This window comes from Bufo bufo, chromosome 1, assembly GCF_905171765.1.
Source record: "Bufo bufo chromosome 1, aBufBuf1.1, whole genome shotgun sequence".
NCBI lineage: Eukaryota > Metazoa > Chordata > Amphibia > Anura > Bufonidae > Bufo > Bufo bufo.
In genome coordinates this window covers 300481872-300504868 of record NC_053389.1, presented here as the reverse complement: position 1 = coordinate 300504868, position 22997 = coordinate 300481872, and positions in this window count along the sequence as shown.

Here is a 22997-nt window from a genome sequence, read left to right as displayed (position 1 = left end):
TGTTGGCAATGAATAAATGAATAAAATAAATGTAAAATTCTGCTTTAAAAATACTGTATATAGGTTATCATCCATTATACCTTTTCTCAGGCAACTAAAAAGTTAACATTCTCCCCATCATTTGTAAAAATACTAATAGAGAGAGAAGGTTTTCTGGCAGAGTTCAGGCGAGCAGCACTTCCACATGATTTAACCACAGAAAATGTCAGCCTTAAATAAATGATAAACACCATTAAAGCAAACATGGGAGAGCACTGCATCTCATCAACATTATTCTGCCCTACATGGCCCCAGCCCCCTCCTCCCCCACTCTTCCCGCTCCATGACGGACTCTGTCTAACATAGAATAGGTGGGGGGTGATACTTTTAAAGGTCAGAATTGCATTAAAGGTTCTGTGTCCAGAGAAAATAGTGTTATGAGATTAAATCAAGGTAAAAAGAAAAGTTTAACCCCTTTTACTATTGCTGAAAATTGAAGGTCTCGGCAAGTGCCTGCCAATTGGAGGGGTGGTCAGGCTTTGATGCAGTTAGCAACAAAACACCAATATGAAGATTTATTAAACTGATGAAAGAAAACCAGAGAGAAATTTCTAGCAAAAGCTTTTTAAGTGGCTGTCTGAATTGGGCAATCACAGTTTTATAAGGACCCTTGTTGGATAAAATGATCACTGCTGAAATCTTTAGCAATCTTCTGCATTCTGTATGGAAATTCAACACCTAAGGGGAGATTTATCAAGACCGATGCTTTATGTGCTGCAGGCGTGGACTGGAAAAAAAAACTAAAAGTGGCCCCTGTGTTGTAGATGGGTCCAACTTGACAAAAGGTGGGGCAAAACAAGTAGATGGGGCTAACACAAGTTGTCAGGGTCAGTAATACCATAGTGCAGCACAGATTACCATCCCAAAGAACCAAATACCACAGTGCAGCACAAAATATCTCCCCAGAAGCTGTCCCTCCGTGGTGGCCATCAACAGCTGCCACGTTCTATTCTTCTCCTCCAATTGTCTCTAATATGGATTTGGAGCAGGGGGCTTATGAGTTGAGATGTGGGCCACAACACCAAACCAGCACAACCTAGTAATCACCCCTATGAGTCAAAATTTGCCTTTCAAACCTTGGTATTTCAAGCCTTGGTATTTCTCAAGGGAATATAGACAAGCAGGATATCCATCCATAGATAGCTTTTTCAGGCTACTTGCCCCTCAGTACAGAGTAGTATTCTGGCAGGCTGGGTGCAATGCTTTCAATGCAGCTTAGGCAAGGTGCTAAATCTCCTTAAAGGGACCAGCTTCGTGTGGAGACTTATGGCCAAATCCCAAGGCTTGTTTCAAAGGGAGCCACTTCCAAGAAGTGGTGGTAGAGAAATGTTTCTCTTCCTTGGGAGATACTTCTTTGCATATTGGTTTCCCATGGAGCATTGCCAATAAGTCTCCATACAGGACTGGTACCTTTAAAGGGGTTGTCTGACTTCAGCAAGTGGCACTTATCATGTACATACAGTTAATAGAAGCCACTTACTAATGTATTGTGATTGTCCATATTGCTTCCTTCGCTGACTTGATTTATTTTTTCATCTCATTATACACTTCTCGTTTCCGTGGTTATGACCACCCTGCAATCCATCATTGGTGGTTGTGCTTGCACATTATAGGAAAAAGTGTTAGCCTCTCTGGTGGCTGGGACTGTGGGAGCTCACATAGGCTACTGCTTTTTCCTATAGTGCGCAAGCACAACCACCACTGAAGGATTGCAGGGTGGTCGGAATCATGGAAACAAGTAGTGTATAATGTGATGACAAAATGAATCCAGCCATCAAAGAAAGCAATATGGACAATAGCAATACATTAGTAAGTGCTTTGTATTCACTTTCTCTACATAATAAATGCAATTTGCTAAAGTGAGACAACCCCTTTAAGGAGATTCAACATTGTGCCTAAGTGACAGTTTCATTAAAAATTGTTGGCTCTCTGTGTAATGCATGGAAATGTTTGGTCCTCCAGCAACTCTTTGGTCTGGCTTATAGATGAATGTGCTGAATAGAGAACTAAACCAGACATCTCATTTAAAGTAGCTGGCCACTCTACATACACTTTACATATACATGATGTGACTAATAAATAAGTGATGTTCATAAGTGAAGTTCTTCTGCCCGATCTCTTACTGTACATATGCTTTGAGATGAGGTGCATATAAATCTTTGTGTGCATAACAAGACTGTTGCCTGCATATGCCAAGTATACTTAAAGGGGTTGTCTCTTCATGGACAACGGGGGCATATCGCTAGGATATGCCCCCATTGTCTTAAAGGATGCAGGTCCCACCGCTGGGACCCACACCTATATCGAGAACGGAGCCCCGCAAGTGAAGGAAGGCACACAGCGCATGAGCAGCCGCCCTCCATACATTTTCTATGGGGCCGCCACAAATAGTCGAGCGCTGGCTCAGTGATCTCCGTTGGCCCCATGGAAATGAGTGGGAGCATTGACCGCACATGCGCAGTACACTCTCATTCACTTCAATGGGGAGCCGGCTTGGTGGTGCCCTGACCGGAGTCCTCCAGCCACCACCTTGCGGGGCTCTGTTCTCAATATAGGTGCGGGTCCCAGCGGTGGGACCCGCATCTATAAGACAATGGGGGCATATCCTAGCTACATGCCTCCATTGTCCATGATGAGACAACCCCTTTAAGTGGACAACCCCTTTAAACTATTCTTGGTTAAGGGAATTAGATATTAACTAAAAGAGGGTTGTCTAGTATAGAAAATGAATGTTCACATACGCTGTTTGGGAATTCTGTGTTAATATAGGGTGGTCCTCTGTCCTGGACTCTTATGTCATGGATATAATGGAGAGGGACTACTAGCAGTGCCACTTGCTATGGAGAGCCTGTCCTGCATTACCTAGACAACGCTTTGATTTTAATGTGCACGGTGTAATGCTTCATTTCCCCTGTGGAGACGCTGCAGGGAAATTGAACAAGTGACGCAAGGTTTGCCCATAGATTACAGTTGATTGTGGGTACTTTGTGATCAATTTATTGCCATGGGACCCTTACACTCAGAAAGTAACCAGTAGCCTATATTATAATTTTTGGTTGTCAGAAACAGGTCCAGTCTTGTCAATGCATTGTGTCTGGTATTGCAGGTCAGTCTCATATAGAGATGCATTGTCAAACAAGACATTTGAAAAAGTGTGACAGTATTTCTGGCAAAAAAATCTTTCTTTTTTTCTAATCTCCTAATGGTGTCACGTGATATTTCCATTGCCAAAAGGGACCTGATATTTCAAAGTACATCCATGCTGCCCCCTATTCATCTTTCTTAGAAGTATGCATCCTAAGAGCGGGATCAGATTTTCTGTTTCACCAGTCAAAGTAATATTACACGGAAAGACTGATAAAATAGCCTTATGGTCATTTGGTGAGTTGATTTGTTTTCTATAAAATGCACAGTTTTCATTATCCTAATTTGCCAGGGCTGCTAACTGCCATTTGGAAACCTCTTCTAATGTGGTTTGTAAAAGCTAGCAAATTATGTTGGCAAATATGATCCCAGTTGTCAGAATAAGTTTAGCCCTTACTATTGTCTCATCTGCATTCCCATTTACATATAGCCTAGTTCCAAGTCCAAAGTAATTCCATGGAGTAGAGCGATACAAATTGCAACTGGCTGTGCGTGTCCCTGGCACCTGTTTGGTCATTTCAAGGCCAAGTGGTTTTTGTGTTAAACTACTGTGTTGATTTCCTAATATACTGAGCAAATCCATGACTACATTTACCTAGAGGTTCAGAACTTGTGTTATATCCAACGTTTTCCATACTTCCCTGAACATCTACGTAAATAATGTGATTATAATGAGATGCAGGCACGCTGGTGGGAATGTCTACTCTTGACCAATATGCTAATCTAAAAAAAAGGTTTTGTGTGTTGCTGCACAAAAAGAATGGGCAAATAGAATAGAAAGTTGAAGACTGTATTTGTTCTGGTAAAACCTGTGTTGTCCCATTAGGATCAACCAATGTGCAGATGTCCTATTAGGGCATATAGATGGCACAGAAGTCTCAAGACCCCTGCTATCAAACAGCAGCTCCTGCTCTGGCTGACTTCTTCAGCCTTCCAGTTATTGCATGAACATTTACCTGAATGGCCGCCATGTACAGTAAAGGTAAGTAAATCCTTTGGAATTACCTGTATTTCTGCATTGATTACTAAGAAGTTGTGGTCGGATGTGAGTGATTTGGCTCTGTTTCCTTCGAGCATGGTGCAGAAAAAGCCAGAAGGAAACTGAAGCTAGAACTGATCCCATAGTTTTCTATAGACAAACACAATCTAACTAAACTAATATACAAATAGTTGTACCAGTCATGTCTGTTATGGAGCACACTGAGTTAGGGACTGCATGCAGTACTTTTAGTCCGGCTGCCTCTCGGCATGCGCTGCCACGCTGCCGCCGGAACTCTGCCCCCGCCCCCATTATAGTCAATAGGGACGGAGCGGCAGTCCAGGGGCACACGTGAACTAGCAGCAGGATGGATCCAACAGGCTGTTCACCCGCTGGAACAGCCTGCCGAAGTCCCCTGCCGCTAGTGTGAAACTAGCCTAAACATCCACAGTGCAGGGAAAAAGATAAGCGAACCTTTGACATGATTCATCTCTAGATTGCTTTTTAGTAGCACCAAAAGTTTCCTGTAGCTGCAAATAAGATTTAGACAATAGCAGAAACAAAGGAAAAGGAGCTCATGATACCAAAAAAGTACATTTTATTGAAACATGATTAAAAGATGAAATGGATAGAAGCAATATATGAATATGATGCCATAAACATGATATAGGAGCGGAGGACAGAAAAAGAAAAACGCCACCCTGGGAGAAAAAGCACACGGATCAGAAAAGCATGGTACAGTGTATATCTAAAACATGGGAATCAATGCTGAATAAATAATCTAACCCATGTACAAAATACTGGAACAATGAGGTACCAGGTGAGACACCCGTCAACGCATGTCACCTCTATGAGTAGTAATTGGTATGCAGACGAAAAGTAAAAGGTGGAAATACTGTATACTGCAGACCAATAAAAAGCAGAAAATGAATAAACAGAGGAGGGCAGCAGGAGACAGAGGCTCACCAAAACAAGAACCGTGTGCAAGAAAGACCCAGGGTGGCGCTACCCCAACGCGCGTTTCGGCGTACCTTCCCTGACGAAGATACGCCGAAACGCGCGTTGGGGTAGCGCCACCCTGGGTCTTTCTTGTACACGGTTCTTGTTTTGGTGAGCCCCTGTCTCCTGCTGCCCTCCTCTGTTTATTCATTTTCTGCTTTTTATTGGTCTGCAGTATATTTCCACCTTTTACTTTTTTTTCCACCGATTGCGCCGCTCCCCATCATTGTACCCCTCAGAGGACGCTTTCATAGCTGATCTCGGCATCTGATAGTAATAACAGAGTGTAACATTAAATACAAAAAAATCCTAATTACCTCATCCATTTGCTCGCAATGGCCCGGCCGCCACCTTCTTGATTGAAGATCTGGAACAAAATGTTGCGCCTCCCGTGATACGTCATCGCTCACGGGATTTTGTGCGAGATCTTCAAACAAGATGGTCGTGGCCGGCCCATTGCGAGCAAGTGGATGAGGTATTTATGATTATTTTGTTTTTTACACTATTTCAGGTAAAATCGATTCACCACCACAAAGCACGAGGAAATTCGACTTTGCCACTAATCACATTTATCCTGAAATTCAGATTGAAGTCTACTTCGTGGATGTCGATTCGCTGAACATCAGTTCACACAACAGATTTTTTCATTAGAAAATTTTCTGCGGCAGAAATCTGTGGCTGACCCTCTGTTTTCTGCTGCAGATTTGCAGTTGTACATGCCATGAATTTGCATGTGGATTTAGCTCTTTTCAATGGGGCTAATTAGTGTTTGACATCCTTCCGCGGGTCTGTGCAACATCCTTGTTAAAAACTACAACAATAACTGACATATTGTTTTTTTCTGCAAAGCAAATGTAAAGAATGGATGGGTTCCATGTAGATTTCAGCACAGAAAATGCACAAAAATCCTTGTGGAAAATCCGTTATGGGAACATCCATATCAACAGAATAGAGAGCCCTATTACATAAAGGCCCCTTTCAGACGAGCGAGTTCCATGCATCGGACTTGCAGTGTGAGTATGCGGTAGCTCTCGTCCTGACCTCTCAGCACTGACGGGGTCGCATAGCATTATATTGATTTATGATGCTATGTAACCCTTACAGTTCTGGAATGTATTGGATGACACAAACAGCATTATGTAAGGGTTACATAGCATCATAGATCAATATAATGCTATTCGACCCCGTAAATGCTGGGAGGTCAAGACGGCGTCACGGTAGGTGAGGGAAGGGAAGCAAACCAAATACAACAAAAGCAACAACACACCAGGCTAGGCCCCAAAGCTAGGGAACAGGGAAAGGTCACCACCTGGCAATCCCTCAGTCTTTCCCTGACTGCTGACAACATGAGCAAATTCTAAAGGTGGAAGTGCTCATGTGCTGAAACCTAAGCCTAGCTGAAACTGTAACAAACCCTCAGCTAGGGAGCAGGGGATCAGACAACCAGTTCCTAGCGCTTGGTGCAGGAACCAGTGTCTTCCTGTGGCCTAGCCAGAACAAACAACAAAAAGGAAGAAATAGGACTTAGCTTAAGACGGACGGGGAGCAGGAGATCCACCAAACACCAGCTGAGAACTCCAGAAGCAAATATAAACCGCAAGGGATATAGTGAGAGGCGGGTATAAATAGCACCACTAAATAGCTAATCAGCAGAACCTGTGGGGAGGTGGAATCCTGCCCAAAACCACAACAAAAATAAACTGAAAAATCTGTCAGATAGACTCACGTGTAGCAAGTCTGTCAGATCTTCTCAGGCCTATCACAGGGCAGGGCGTGACAGACGGGAGCTGCTGCATACTCATGCTGCGAGTCTGATGCTTGGAACCTGCTCATCTGAAAGGGGCCAAATGCTATGTACACCTTTGGAGGCAATTTTTTTATGATTGCATTTTACTCATTTTTGTCTAAAAAAACATTTTTTCAATTGGTCTTTATTTAAAATATTGAGCCGTTCTGTCACAAACAGTTAACTGCTTTACTAGCTGGGTGAGTGTACTTTTTACTTTCCCTTTGTTCCGGTCACCTAATAAACCTTACCTGTTAATTACTAAAAGGTCATAAACATTTAATTAAGCCACTTTCTTATCCATAAGGTAAAAACAGAGTTATAATGATTGTTTATAAGGTCAGAGATAAGGAGCCTGTCAGCTGAGATGCCTGATGGAACAGAGTGAAAATTTTGATTCTGCTACTAAATAAATCAAGACTGCCTATGGTGTGTTTAGTGACACTCTCCTTCACTTGTGGTTGCCCGTGGCAACGTGTGGTGTTCTGTGCATGTGGTGGCAGTGTCTCGGCCTTCTGGCTGATCCCCAGGACATGGTTGCCACGCATGCAGTTGCCGGCGGTAACGGGTGGAGTGTGTGCTTGTTTGTGCTTTTCCCCTTTTAGTAGCTTTTATCCCTTGCCTGGTATTGGAAGGGTTAATTCCCTTCCTAGTGTGTGAACACTGGGTGTGTCTGTGTGTGGGTGTGGCTACTTGGGGATATTTAGCTCCTGCTGGATGCCAGTAGCTGAGGGGTACTCCAGCCATGGTGTTTGCTGGAGTCATCCTCCTGGTATTATTCCACCTGTCCAGTGAGGGCCACCCTTGTGGTCATAAGTAATGTCTAGGCATAGATGTTCTGATGTTATGCTATGTCTTGTGGTGTCTTTATGTTTATTGCAGCTTATGGTCCTGGGTTCCTGTGTGATGTGTGGTGTGTCCTGCGTCCGTTTATGTTGTTGTGGACTGCAGCACTTAGTTAATGCCACAGCATATAGCGAGGGCGTTTTTGACTGCAGATACTGTTGGCAGCTCATGTGTTAAATCTCTCATGTCTTCTGCCAGCATTGTGGTTTCTCCTGAAGAGGGGGGGCGTTTCCTTTAGCACTGTGCCTGCCTGTTTGAGTATTTGGTTCACTCCCTTATTCCCCCCTCCTTTTTCTCAGGTTCAGGTCAGATGGTCTCTCCTGTCCCTCCCCCTAGAGTTAATAAATAGGAGGGCTTATCACATCTCTGTCTCTTTTCACCGGCACCTTCAACAGGAATTTTCCCACCCTCCCGCCCCTTTTATTGTTTTCTCTATGATGGTTTTTCTTACATTTCTTTCTGTTACAATTGTCATGGTTTAAGTCACAGCTGGAGGTCGGTGGAAATAAATTACTAAGACCGGAGGAGAAGGCGGACTTGCCCACTGTGGTTTTCGTGGGGCATATCGCTTCTCATACTCCTGGAAGTGGTTTCTGGTGATAAGAGTTTGGTGTTTTTGGTGAAGAAAATGGTTAAAAAAGATAAATAAAGCTGTGACCGATCCTCACTCCACAAAACATGTGCCTCTGTCGTTATTTGGTTTAGGCGGGGAAGACATGTTAAGCGGTTGGGTTTTAGTTATCTGCAGTCTATGCATGGGTTCCAGGCTGTGTGTCTGTGGCAGGTAGATGTGGTACTAGTTTGACTACCTGCCATTGCCATATGCTGTTTATGTTTCCCCTTTCCTGTGCAGCTTGGCCAGTGAGACTCCTGTTCGTCCGTGCCTAGGAGGAACAGGTCGTCTTACCCTGCTCCTCAGGGTCAGAATTAGGGACGCGTTAGAACGTAACCTGCTCCCTGATTCTGTCGTCCTGGCCTAGCAGCTTCCTCTTTATATCGACACCGCACGGCTGAGGGGTTCCCCCACCCTCAGCCGTGAAAGACCAATTTAAAGAGGACCTTTCACCACTCCTGACATGCCTGTTTTAATAACTACTGTACATGCATTCCCCATGTAATAACAATTCTGGAGCATCTATTCTTATCGCTCTGTGTTGTTCTTCATTATTTCTACTAGAAGTTAAGAATGAATTTCTAGCAGTCTGTAGTAAGGCTACAGAGGGGTGTTACTAGTTGGGGGGGGGGGGGGGGGGTGCCTGCACAGTCTCACTCTATCCAGTCAGTGCTGCCATTGCCAGACTGTGCAGGGACACAGCCCCGATTGGTTACCACCCCTCTGTACCTCTACTGCAGACTGCTAGCAATTCATTGACAACTTCTAGTAGAAATAATAAAGGAATGGCACACCATAAAGCCATAAGAATAGATGTTCCAGAATTGTTATTACATGGGGAATTCATGTAGCTATTAAAACAGGCATGTCAGGAGTGGTGAAAGGTCCTATTTAAAAAATATATTTTTAGCTCACAACAAATACAGTGCAATAATAAAAAATATTGCCCCTAAAGGTGTACATAGGGGGTCATTTACTATACTGAAATACGCCTAAGGCTACTTTCACACTAGCGTTCGGAGCGGATCCGTCTGATGTTTCATCAGACGGATCCGCTCCGATAATGCAGACGTTCGCATCCATTCAGAACGGATCCGTCTGCATTAAAACTTAGAAAATTTTCTAAGTGTGAAAGTAGCCTGAGCGGATCCGTTCAGACTTTACATTGAAAGTCAATGGGGAACGGATCCGCTTGAAGATTGAGCCACATTGTGTCATCTTCAAGCGGATCCGTCCCCATTGACTTACATTGTAAGTGTGGACGGATCCGCTCGCCTCCGCACGGCCAGGCGGACACCCGAACGCTGCAAGCAGCGTTCAGCTGTCCGCCTGGCCGTGTGGAGGCGAGCGGAGCGGAGGCTGAACGCCGCCAGACTGATGCAGTCTGAGCGGATCCGCATCCATTCAGACTGCATCAGGGCTGGACGGAAGCGTTCTGCTCCGCTCGTGAGCCCCTTCAAACGGAGCTCACGAGCGGACAGCAGAACGCTAGTGTGAAAGTAGCCTTAATTAGGCGTATTTCAAGCACAGATGCGACTCCTCCCCGCTCACGCCAGGTCTAAAATTGTGGGCGTGGCAGGGAAGGGGACGGGCTGGCAGGCACCAGTCCTTGTTTATTTTTGCATTGCAGGTATGGTAGAGTACTTTTTTTTTTGCATTGTATATTTAGAGGAGTGGCTTCCCTTATGTAATCCGTGCACTCCCGCCCATCAGCCTGGTGCTTTTAATCAGAGTGGCCCATAGCTGGATTCTGCATTGCCATGAAATTTGTAGGTCAAAAGCCCAGGAAAGGCAAGACTGTTAGTGTAGGTCCTGTCTGTTAGAAGCCACCTTGTCAAAATAAAAAAACATGTAGATGGTATCGACATCCGACCCACAGAGGTGCCACAGTGTGGTCACAGGTATTCTTTGCAGGATGTAGGATAGAAGTACATACAATTAAATAAAACCACAAATGTGCTACATCCACAGCAAACACAGAATACAAAAAAGTATACAGGCCCAAAATACTGTAGGCACCTCCACAGAGCACCTCAATTCTTGATCAAAAATATGCGTGAAGAGATTCTAATTTTAATATAGTAGGTATAGCAGTAATGCAGTTTACATTTATTCTTGTTTTCAAAGATTGCATTCTGTGGATTTTGAGACAGGCAAATATGCTGATTGAACTAGCGCTCAAAAATTGTATAGACTGATTGCATAGAGAAAGTACTATTCTAGTTGTGATGCATTTTACAAACATTTTAAGAAATATAACATGGCAAATACACGTCAATTTTAAATCAATAAACCACATCCTCCTCATGTGAGCACTTACACCATTACCAGAACTATCCTAATATCATTGACCTTGTTATCTAGCACATTGCATTCAACACACAAGAAAGAGTCCATCATAGACAAAGTTCATACAGTGAAGTTTTCTTAAGCTTTAGATGTATTTTAATACAAACTGGATTAAAGGAGAAGTAATGTAATGTGCCGGAAGCATGGTGGACGTAGTTGGAGAGAATGGGAGTGGTGGGGGTGGCAACAAGGGTGATTGTAATCCTCAAGGTGTCTAAACCCTCTCCATCTAGAATTCCCCGGGCTGCAAATACAACCCTCTCTTCTCCTTGGAGCACACCCTCGTGTTGGGTCACCTGTCTGGTGGTAATTGGGGTGTCCTTGGTCTTGTGGGATTCAGAGGTGTAAGACAGGTCTCCCTCTTGGTGAAGGCAATTCAATGGTGACAGCAGACCAGGTGTGCAGCCCTCATACAACTCTGTAGACAGAAATATAAAAAAAAGTTATGGCTACCAGAAAATAGTGATGCAAAGAAAATTTAGATTTTTTTAAAAGGTTTTTATAAGTAGTAAAACAAAATAAAAACTATACAAATTTGGTATCACCGTAATTGTATTGACCTGCAGAATAATGATGCCATGTTATTTTTAGTGCACAGTGAACACCATAATACCGTATCAAAACTCCCCACTTCGTCGGACCTGTAAAGGAAAAATTACTTAGCTGCTTCCCAGCACTGGCTCCCCTCTCCTTCTCCTCCAGGCTCCACTGGGCTCCCTTGATGTCAACATCCAGTTTGACATTGTCACAGCCAATCACTGGCCTCGGCAATGACCAGCTTCCCTTACATCATAACAAATAATCACATGACGTATATGTACAGCTGGTTCTGGTCTCCACCGCAGCCAGTGATTGTTCACATCGAGGGAGCCCAGTGAAGCATCACAGGTCTGGAGGAGAAGGAGCAGGGAGCCAGCACCAGGAAGCAGGTAAATAATGTTTCCTTTTCAGGGTATGGCCAAGCGGAGAAGGGTTTTACCCCCCCCCCCCCCCCATTCTTGCACAACTCCTTTAAGGCTTTTATGTATAAATACAGGGCCCCATTACAGCATAATTTATGGTTGCTTATGCAGAACAAGCCATTGTTTCTCATGACATTAATGTGTCTGTATATAAACGGGCAGGAATTTTCGGACACTTGGGGGGAGATTTATCAAGACCGGCATTTTTTGCACCAGCCTTGATATCCACTGCATTCTCCGCCAGTCCATGCGCCTAAACAGAAATCTACGAGAGCTCAAAGCTGCCATAGATTTTTGGCTTCATGAAAGATAAATGAAGATAAATTTGTCTTGGGTTTTGACTTTTGACCATGCCCTTTTCTGCCAAGCCCCATTTTGGAAAACTGCAGAGGGTGGAGTAAAAAGAGACACTTGCGACTTAAAAAAAAAAAGAAAAGTTGCATTTAAAAAATCACAAACACACAACTTGTGACTTTTTAAAGCCACTTTATCATTATGCTCCATGACAGCACCTGTGAGAGATCCTCCCCCTTCCGGACAGAAAACAGAAACTTCCCAAATCTTTAAATAGGGTCCTCCATACTCCATTCCTCAGTTTCTTCCTGTTTCTTGTCCATAGGACAGGGGGATGGATCTTTCCCAGATCGGTTAGGGACTGCAGGGCCTCTACGGTCTACATTACATACCTATTGGAGGTCCCTGATGGCGTAAGTCTCCACTAGGAGCCGCTGTCAAGTCCAGTAATCTAAAGTCTCTTTTTCTGCCATGGGGGGATTCCTGGCGGCACCTCGTTCCTTCATACCTGCGGCCGGGAGAAGTACCAGTAAGGGGAGGAAGGCGTCCTCTCCCTGGTTCACCAATACGGCGTGCTCCCATAGGCATCTAGCAGGCGCGCCGGAAGTGACGCGTGAGTTCCACCCTGAACGGGGAAGGGGAGGGGCTGAGAAACATGGCAGGCGGTGCGCGACCCGTGAAAATTAGGCGTCGGCCAGCCAGCTTGGAAGGCAAAGAAAATACAGCTAGCTAGTTCAGGAAAACAGCCAGACTTTCCTTCCGGATTCCCCTCTGTGTTGGCAATCGACATGCAGGAAGAAGGGGATGCACAACAGCGCACTGAGAAATAGGAGCAGCATGCCAAGGCTGTCATGGTACTCCTGGGAGGTAAGAGGGCTTGTACCCCACAATCTCCCTTAGGGGAGATTATTTTAAATATTTTCCGGTAACTTATTGCGGGCTATGTGTTAATACAGATTAAAGAGGCCCCCAGGAAGGCTACCCACAAGTCAAAAGGCAGAGAATGTGGGATATGCAAAAGGAAGTTGAGTCCATCTTACCCAAAAGCCTGTTGTCAACCCTGCCTGGATAAATTTGTAGCGGAAAAATCCCCATCGTTGTTCCAGAATCTGGTCAGGAAGTCCGTTCCTCAATGGAACAATTTAAAAAATCGCTTCCTGGTTCTTCTGGGCAGAGGAAGACTCAAGGAGCAGAATTAGACTTCTCAGAGTCTGACTCAGAGAAAGAGGGAGTATTAGAAAGCTTGGATTCATCTTCTGAGGACCATACAGGAAGGTCCCTGTTTAAAGTGGAAGATACAGACCTTCTTTTAAAAGTAGTAAGGTCCACCATGGAGATAGAAGATGAAAAGGAGACAAAATCCGGAGTTAATGTTTGACAGTCTGGAGCCAATAAAAGCTAGCGTATTCCCTGTCCAGGATTGTATTAAAAAGTTGATAAAGAGGGAATGGAACAAACCGGATAAAAAGTTTTTTATTCCCAGATCAGTTAAAAAAAAATACCACTTTAAAGATCAGGATGTCGCAGTCTGGCAGGAGGTTCCTAGAGTAGATGCTCCCGTAGCAAAAGTTAATAGGAAATGAGCACTTCAATTTGAAGATCTGGGCTCCCTTAAAGGGACACTGACAGGGCCAATAAGCATATTGAGGTATATATATGGCAGTACAGGTCTTATAATGGGTATTACAATCATCTAAGTATCCCCCCTGTCCACATTATAAATACAGTAAACTTAAGTTTTATAACCTGCTCCAACGGTCTTCAATCTGCCCAAGGGGCGGCGTTTCACCTCTCTTGCGCCCAGCCAGCCTCCCCCAACTGCCGCTTTGAAGCGCCGCCCAGCTCATGAATATTCAGTTTGCTGGGCGGCTTCTGCGGTCCCCGCTCTGAAGCGCTGCGCTTAACAGTGCCCGGCGCATGCGCCGGATCTTGTGAAGTCCGGTACAGTAAGCGCCGCCCAGCTCATCAATATTCACTTCGCTGGGCGGCGCTTACTGTCCCCGACTTCAGAAGATCCGGCGCATGCGCAGGGCACTGTTAAGCGCAGCGCTTCAGAGCGGGGACCGCAGAAGCCGCCCAGCAAACTGAATATTCATGAGCTGGGCGGCGCTTCAAAGCGGCAGTTGGGGGAGGCTGGCTGGGCGCCAGAGAGGTGAAACGCCGCCCCTTGGGCAGATTGAAGACCGTTGGAGCAGGTTATAAAACTTAAGTTTACTGTATGTATAAGGTGGACAGGGGGGATACTTAGATGATTGTAATACCCATTATAAGACCTGTACTGCCATATATATACCTCAATATGCTTATTGGCCCTGTCAGTGTCCCTTTAAGGATCCAATGGATAAAAGGGCAGACACTTATCTTAGAAAAAATTGGGAAGCATCTACATCTACACCTTCAAGCCAAATATTGCTACAACATCCGTTGCTAGATCACTTAAAATTTGGTTAGGGGAGTTAGAGTCGCACATTGCTAACAGAACCCCGAGGGAACAGCTACTGGATAGCAATTCCGACAATAATAAAAGTGGTAGATTTTATTTCGGACGCATCGGCTGATGCTCTAAGGTTATCTGCCAGAGTGGCCGCATTATCAAACTCGGCCAGAAGATCTCTTTGGTTAAAGGGTTGGAAGCAGGGTGGATTTGATTTAAATCAAAATGATTTAAATCACGATTTAAATCACTAGTCAGTAAGGCTTGATTTAAATCATAGTTTTCTACATAAAGACTAATTCTTGCTGGTATAACTTATAATATGCAAGTAGATGAAGATTTAAACAACTTTTCATATTAGTTTGATTAGGTTGATTCTGCATTCATAGGTTTGTAGAAGTTAGGATTAAGGTATTTTTCTCAACTCTGTTCATGTTATAACATTTTTGCTGTGAAGAAGAGGCATGTGATCTCTGCTGAGTCAAATTCAGTTTTGAGAACTGCAAAAGTAAACCAAGCATCTGTGATAATATCTTGTAGGCAGAGAAACTGCCCAATAATCTTACAAAAACCTCTGGAAGAGCAGGACATTGTGAATGGATTAATGGAATTTATTTACCAAAAAAATTACACATATAGAAACATAGAATGTGTCGGCAGATAAGAACCATTCAGCCCATCTAGTCTGCCCAATATACTGAATACTATGGCCCTATCTTATATGAAGGATGGCCTTATGCCTATCCCATTCATGCTTAAACTCCTTCACTGTATTTGCAGCTATCACTTCTGCAGGAAGGCTATTCCATGCATCCACTACTCTCTCAGTAAAGTAATACTTCCTGATATTACTTTTAAACCTTTGCCCCTCTAATTTAAAACTATGTCCTCTTGTAGCAGTTTGTCTTCTTGTAAATCTTCTCTCCTCTTTTACCTTGTTGATTCCCTTTATGTATTTAGCAGTTTCTATCATATCCCCTCTGTCTCGTCTTTCTTCCAAGCTATACATATTAAGGTCCTTTAACCTTTCCTGGTAAGTTTTATCCTGCAATCCATGTACCAGTTTAGTAGCTCTTCTCTGAACTCTCTCCAAAGTATCAATATCCTTCTGGAGATATGGTCTCCAGTACTGAGCACAATACTCCAAATGAGGTCTCACTAGTGCTCTGTAGAGCGGCATGAGCACCTCCCTCTTTCTACTGGTAATGCCTCTCCCTATACACCCAAGCATTCTGCTAGCATTTCCTGCTGCTCTATGACATTGTCTGTCTAACTTTAAGTCTTCTGAAATAATGACCCCTAAATTCCTTTCCTCAGATACTGAGGTTATGACTGTATCACTGATTGTATATTCTGCTCTTGGGTTTTTACGCCCCAGGTGCATTATCTTGCACTTATCAACATTAAATTTTAGTTGCCAGATTTTTGACCATTCCTCTAGTTTTCCTAAATCCTTTTCCATTTGGTGTACCCCTCCAGGAACATCAACCCTGTTACAAATCTTTGTGTCATCAGAAAAAAGACACACTTTACCATCGAGGCCTTCTGCAATATATATTAAAGGGCTTCTGTCACCCCATTAAACCGTTTTTTTTTCTTTCTTTACTAATAATCCCTACACTGCGATCTCATCATACATAAGCTAATTAATGATTTTCGTTCAGTAGAATTTGTTAAAAATCGATTTTTATAATATGGAAATTACCTTGCTACCAGCAAGTAGGGCGGCTACTTGCTGGTAGCAGCCGCATCCTCCGATGGTAATGACAGCCCCTCTGCTTGTTGATTGACAGGGCCAGGGAACGGAATCGTTCTGTGCTGGCCCTGCCTGTTTTGATTCAATATCTGGTGCCTGCGCCGCGGCCGTACCTCTCTTCAATCTGCGCAGGCGCACTGAGAGGCGGCCACTCACTCGGCCGCTCGCTCCTCAATGCGCCTGCGCCGATGACGTCACATCTACACCCGGCGCAGGCGCATTGAGGAGCCTCTCAGTGCGCCTGCGCAGATTGAAGAGAGGTACGGCCGCGGCGCAGGCGCCAGATATTTACATTTTATAAAAATCGATTTTTAACAAATTCTACTGAACGAAAATCATTAATTAGCTTATGTATGATGAGATCGCAGTGTAGGGATTATTAGTAAAGAAAAAAAAAAAAACGGTTTAATGGGGTGACAGAAGCCCTTTAAACAATATGGGTCCCAGAACAGATCCCTGAGGTACCCCACTGGTAACAAGACCATGGTCTGAATATACTCCATTGACTACAACCCTCTGTTGTCTGTCCCTCAGCCACTGCCTAATCCATTCAACAATATGGGAGTCTACGTACAGCCTTATTCTACATAATTAAAAAACTAATCTTTATTTCATGATGGAATAACCCTTGGATGGTAATATATTTTCCTCAAAAAGCATTTTATATAAAAAAAAAATTCAAATCAAAAAAATCGGATTTTTTGATTTTTTTTTAAAAATCATTGCTTTTTATCCACCCTGGTTGGAAGGGAGGGATAGAAAAAAGGGTTTTCCGGTGGCTGGTTTTCCTAAACAGAGAAGACCATTTTGTTTAAGAAACAAAAAGAATGAGGTTAGATTCCAAAAGAAAGGCAATGAATGTAGGAGGGATAAAGCAAAAGGCCTTTTATTCAAATCCAAGTCCCAGTCCTCAAATATTTCCCAACAATGACACCAGGACTCAGGTGGGATGTTGACTGTCTTTTTATTTTCATGCATGGGTAAAAGATATTATAAAAGAAGGTGACCGTCTAGAATTCAAAAGACATTAGTAGGGGAAATAAGAAACCTTCTGGACAAATCAGTTCTAGTCCCAGTTCCTTCAGAAGAAATAGGAGAGGGGTTTTGTTCAACGCTCTTTCTAGTCCCCAAACCAAATGGGTCCTATTGGACTGTAATAAACCTAAAGGACCTGAATCTGTATCTAACATACCAGAAATTTCGCATGGAATCGATATCGTCAATGATTCTTTATCTGTTTCCCGACTGTGTCATGGCTTCAATAGATATCAAGGACACCTATTACCATGTACCCATACACCCCTCATCTCAAAAATATCTCGGGGTGGCAGTACAGGTGAAGGAGTCAGTTCGCCACCTACAGTTCAGAGCCCTCCACTATGGTATATCGCAGGCTCCCAAAACTTTTACGAAACTGATGGCGGAGGTGAGGACATTATAACTATACCGCATCTAGACAACCTGCTAGTGGTGGGACAGTCTCCAGATTCCCTTTCAGCTCAAGTTCAGGAAGTGTTAAAGATATTAATAAACTTGGGCTGGATTGTAAACTGGGAAAAATCGTGGCTGATGCCAAATTACCAATGCACCTTCCTGGGAATTCAACTTGATTCCTTATCCCAAAAGTTTCCCAATTACAGTGGTCAGTGTTTCAAAGACAGCAGTCCCAAAATTACAGAGAGCTAAGGGTGATATACTGTGCTCTGGAGGAATGGTTTCCCTCCCTAAAACACAGGCATGTTGGGATTCTGTCAGACAGTGCGACAGCGGTAGCCTACATCAACAGGCAGGGGGGACAAGGTCTCCTCAATTACTAAAATTGCAATCCAAGATCTTCCAGAGTCTAGATGGGGAAGTCTGTTCACTTTTAGCAGTACATTTAAAAGGTTCGGAGAACTCTCAGGCAGACATCCTGAGCAGGCACAAGATCGGTCAGGGCGAATGGTGCCTATGCCAAGAGGTGTTCGAACAGATAGTAGTTCTCTGGGTGTCCCCATCGATAGACCAGTTTGCTTCCCAGAAAAACAAGAAATGTAAAAAGTTTTTTTTCTCTCAACCCAGGGGATCAGGCCCAGGGGATCGATGCTCTATCACAACCTTGGGGCAAGGATCTGGTTTACGCATTTCCGCCTCTCAAGCTTTTGCCCAGAGTAATCCAGAAAATAAGGAGGGAAGAGGCAACGGTAATCTTAATAGCCCCCTATTGACCGAAAAGAGTATGGTTTACTTGGTTAAGGAAGCTGTCTCTTTCAGACCCCTGGATACTTCCAGAGAGGGAGGATTTGTTATTTCAGGGACCCTGTAACGAAATCCAAGGTAAATAGACAGATAGATAGATAGATAGATAGATAGATAGATAGATAGATAGATAGATAGATAGATACAGTCAGGTCCATAAATATTGGGACATCAACACAATTCTAACATTTTTGGCTCTAGACACCACCACAATGTATTTGAAATGAAACAAACAAGATGTGCTTTAACTGCAGACTGTCAGCTTTAATTTGAGGGTATTTACATCCATATCAACAGTTTGCATATGTGCAAATCAACAGTTTGCATATGTGCCTCCCACTTGTTAAGGGACCAAAAGTAATGGGACACAATAATAATCATAAATCAAACTTTCAATTTTTAATACTTGGTTGCAAAGCCTTTGCAGTCAATTACAACCTGAAGTCTGGAACTCATAGACATCACCAGACGCTGGGTTTCATCCCTGGTGATGCTTTGCCAGGCCAAGACTGCAACTGTCTTCATTTCCTGCTTGTTCTTGGGGCATTTTCCCTTCAGTTTTGTATTCAGCAAGTGAAATGCATGCTAAATTGGATTCAGGTCAGGTGATTGACTTGGCCATTGCTTAACATTCCACTTCTTTCCTTTAAAAAAATTCTTTGGTTGCTTTTGCAGTATGCTTTGGGTCATTGTTCATCTGCACTGTGAAGCGCCGTCCAATGAGTTCTGAAGCATTTGGCTGAATATGAGCAGATAATAATGCCCGAAACACTTCAGAATTCATCCTGCTGCTTTTGTCAGCAGTCGCATCATCAATAAATACAAGAGAACCAGTTCCATTGGCAGCTATACATGCCCACGCCATGACACTACCACCACCATGCTTCACTGATGAGGTGATATGCTTAGGATCATGAGCAGTTCTTTTTCTTCTCCATACTCTTCTCTTCCCATCACTCTGGTACAAGTTGATCTTGGTCTCATCTGTCCATAGGATGTTGTTCCAGAACTGTGAAGGCTTTTTTAGATGTCGTTTGGCAAACTCTAATCTGGCCTTCCTGTTTTTGAGCCTCACCAATGGTTTACATCTTGTGGTGAACCCTCTGTATTCACTCTGGTGAAGTCTTCTCTTGAATGTTGACTTTGACACACATACACCTACCTCCTGGAGAGTGTTCTTGATCTGGCCAACTGTTGTGAAGGGTGTTTTCTTCACCAGGGAAAGAATTCTTCGGTCATCCACTACAGTTGTTTTTTTCTATCTCTCTGATGGGTTTGTTTAGTTTTTTCAGCCTAATGATGGCTTGCTTCACTGATAGTGACAGCTCTTTGGATCTCATCTTGAGAGTTGACACCAACAGATTCCAAATGCAAATAGCACACTTGAAATGAACTCTGGACCTGTTACCTGCTCATTGTAATTGGGATAATGAGGGAATAACACACACCTGGTCATGGAACAGCTGTGAAGCCAATTGTCCCCTTTTGGTCCCTTAACAAGTGGGAGGCACATATGCAAACTGTTGTAATTCCTACATGGTTCACCTGATTTGGATGTAAATACCCTCAAATTAAAGCTGACAGTCTGAAGTTAAAGCACATCTTGTTCGTTTCATTTCAAATCCATTGCGGTGGTGTATAGAGGCAAAAATTTTAGAATTGTGTCAATGTCCCAATATTTATGGACCTGACTGTAGCTAGATAAATCTCATATTCTCCTAGACTTACAGCATCAATAGCTGATTATATAGCAGTGGCTAATTGATCTATTAAGCAAATGCACATGGTGCCTCTCGATACCAGCGCGTCTGAAGACTAGGTGAGAAACTCCACATTATCAGGGGAAGCCCCATTTAACACAGGCCTGCTAATTGAAAACCATTTGGACATCCTAATGAACACCTGGGCGGGGGTTACTTAACCGCCTCCGGACCGCCTAACGCAGGATCGCGTTCCGGAGGCGGCAGCTCCAGGCAGAGTCACGCATCTATGCGTCATCTCGCAAGACAAGAGATTTCCTGTGAACGCACGCACACAGGAGCGCGTTCACAGGATCGGAAGGTAAGCGAGTGGATCTCCAGCCTGCCAGCGGCGATCGTTCGCTGGCAGGCTGTAGATGCGATTTTGTTAACCCCTAACAGGTATATTAGATGCTGTTTTGATACCAGCGTCTAATATACCTGCTACCTGGTCCTCTGGTGGTCCCTTTTGCTTGGATCGACCACCAGAGGACACAGGCAGCTCAGTAATAAGTAGCACCAAACACCACTACACTACACTACACCCCCCCCTGTCACTTATTAACCCCTTATTAACCCCTGATCACCCCTGATCACCCCATATAGACTCCCTGATCACCCCCCTGTCATTGATCACCCCCCTGTCATTGATCACCCCCTTGTAAGGCTCCATTCAGACATCCATGTTTTTTACGGATCCACGGATACATGGATCGGATCCGCAAAACACATACAGACGTCTGAATGGAGCCTTACAGGGGGGTGATCAATGACAGGGGGGTGATCACCCCATATAGACTCCCTGATCACCCCCCTGTCATTGATCACCCCCCTGTCATTGATCACCCCCCTGTAAGGCTCCATTCAGACGTCCGTATGTTTTTTACGGATCCACGGATACATGGATCGGATCCGCAAAACACATACGGACGTCTGAATGGAGCCTTACAGGGGGGTGATCAATGACAGGGGGGTGATCACCCCATATAGACTCCCTGATCACCCCCCTGTCATTGATCACCCCCCTGTCATTGATCACCCCCCTGTAAGGCTCCATTCAGACGTCCGTATGTTTTTTACGGATCCACGGATACATGGATCGGATCCGCAAAACACATACGGACGTCTGAATGGAGCCTTACAGGGGGGTGATCAATGACAGGGGGGTGATCACCCCATATAGACTCCCTGATCACCCCCCTGTCATTGATCACCCCCCTGTCATTGATCACCCCCCTGTAAGGCTCCATTCAGATGTCCGTATGTTTTTTACGGATCCACGGATACATGGATCGGATCCGCAAAACACATACGGACGTCTGAATGGAGCCTTACAGGGGGGGTGATCAATGACAGGGGGGTGATCACCCCATATAGACTCCCTGATCACCCCCCTGTCATTGATCACCCCCCTGTCATTGATCACCCCCCTGTAAGGCTCCATTTAGACGTCCGCATGTTTTTTACGGATCCACGGATACATGGATCGGATCCACAAAACACATACGGACGTCTGAATGGAGCCTTACAGGGGGGTGATCAATGACAGGGGGGTGATCACCCCATAGAGACTCCCTGATCACCCCCCTGTCATTGATCACCCCCCTGTCATTGATCACCCCCCTGTAAGGCTCCATTTAGACGTCCGTATGTTTTTAACGGATCCACGGATACATGGATCGGATCCACAAAACACATACGGACGTTGAATGGAGCCTTACAGGGGGGTGATCAATGACAGGGGGGTGATCACCCCATATAGACTCCCTGATAACCCCCCTGTCATTGATCACCCCCCTGTCATTGATCACCCCCCTGTAAGGCTCCATTCAGACGTCCGTATGTTTTTTACGGATCCACGGATACATGGATCGGATCCGCAAAACACATACGAACGTCTGAATGAAGCCTTACAGGGGGGTGATCAATGACAGGGGGTGATCACCCCATATAGACTCCCTGATCACCCCCCTGTCATTGATCACCCCCCTGTCATTGATCACCCCCCTGTAAGGCTCCATTCAGACGTCCATATGTTTTTTACGGGTCCACGGATACATGGATCGGATCCGCAAAACACATACGGACGTCTGAATGGAGCCTTACAGGGGGGTGATCAATGACAGGGGGGTGATCACCCCATATAGACTCCCTGATCACCCCCCTGTCATTGATCACCCCCCTGTCATTGATCACCCCCCTGTAAGGCTCCATTCAGACGTCCGTATGTTTTTTACGGATCCACGGATACATGGATCGGATCCGCAAAACACATACGGACGTCTGAATGGAGCCTTACAGGGGGGTGATCAATGACAGGGGGGTGATCACCCCATATAGACTCCCTGATCACCCCCCTGTCATTGATCACCCCCCTGTAAGGCTCCATTCAGATGTCCGTATGTGTTTTGCAGATCCGTGGATCTGCAAAACACGGACACCGCGGATCCGCAAAACACATACGGACGTCTGAATGGAGCCTTACAGGGGGGTGATCAATGACAGGGGGGTGATAACCCCATATACACTCCCTGATCACCCCCCTGTCATTGATCACTCCCCTGTAAGGCTCCATTCAGACATTTTTTTGGCCCAAGTTAGCGGAAATTATTATTTTTTTCTTACAAAGTCTCATATTCCACTAACTTGTGTCAAAAAATAAAATCTCACATGAACTCACCATACCCCTCACGGAATCTAAATAAGTACATTTTTTTAGACATTTATATTCCAGACTTCTTCTCATGCTTTAGGGCCCCTAAAATGCCAGGGCAGTATAAATACCCCACATGTGACCCCATTTCGGAAAGAAGACACCC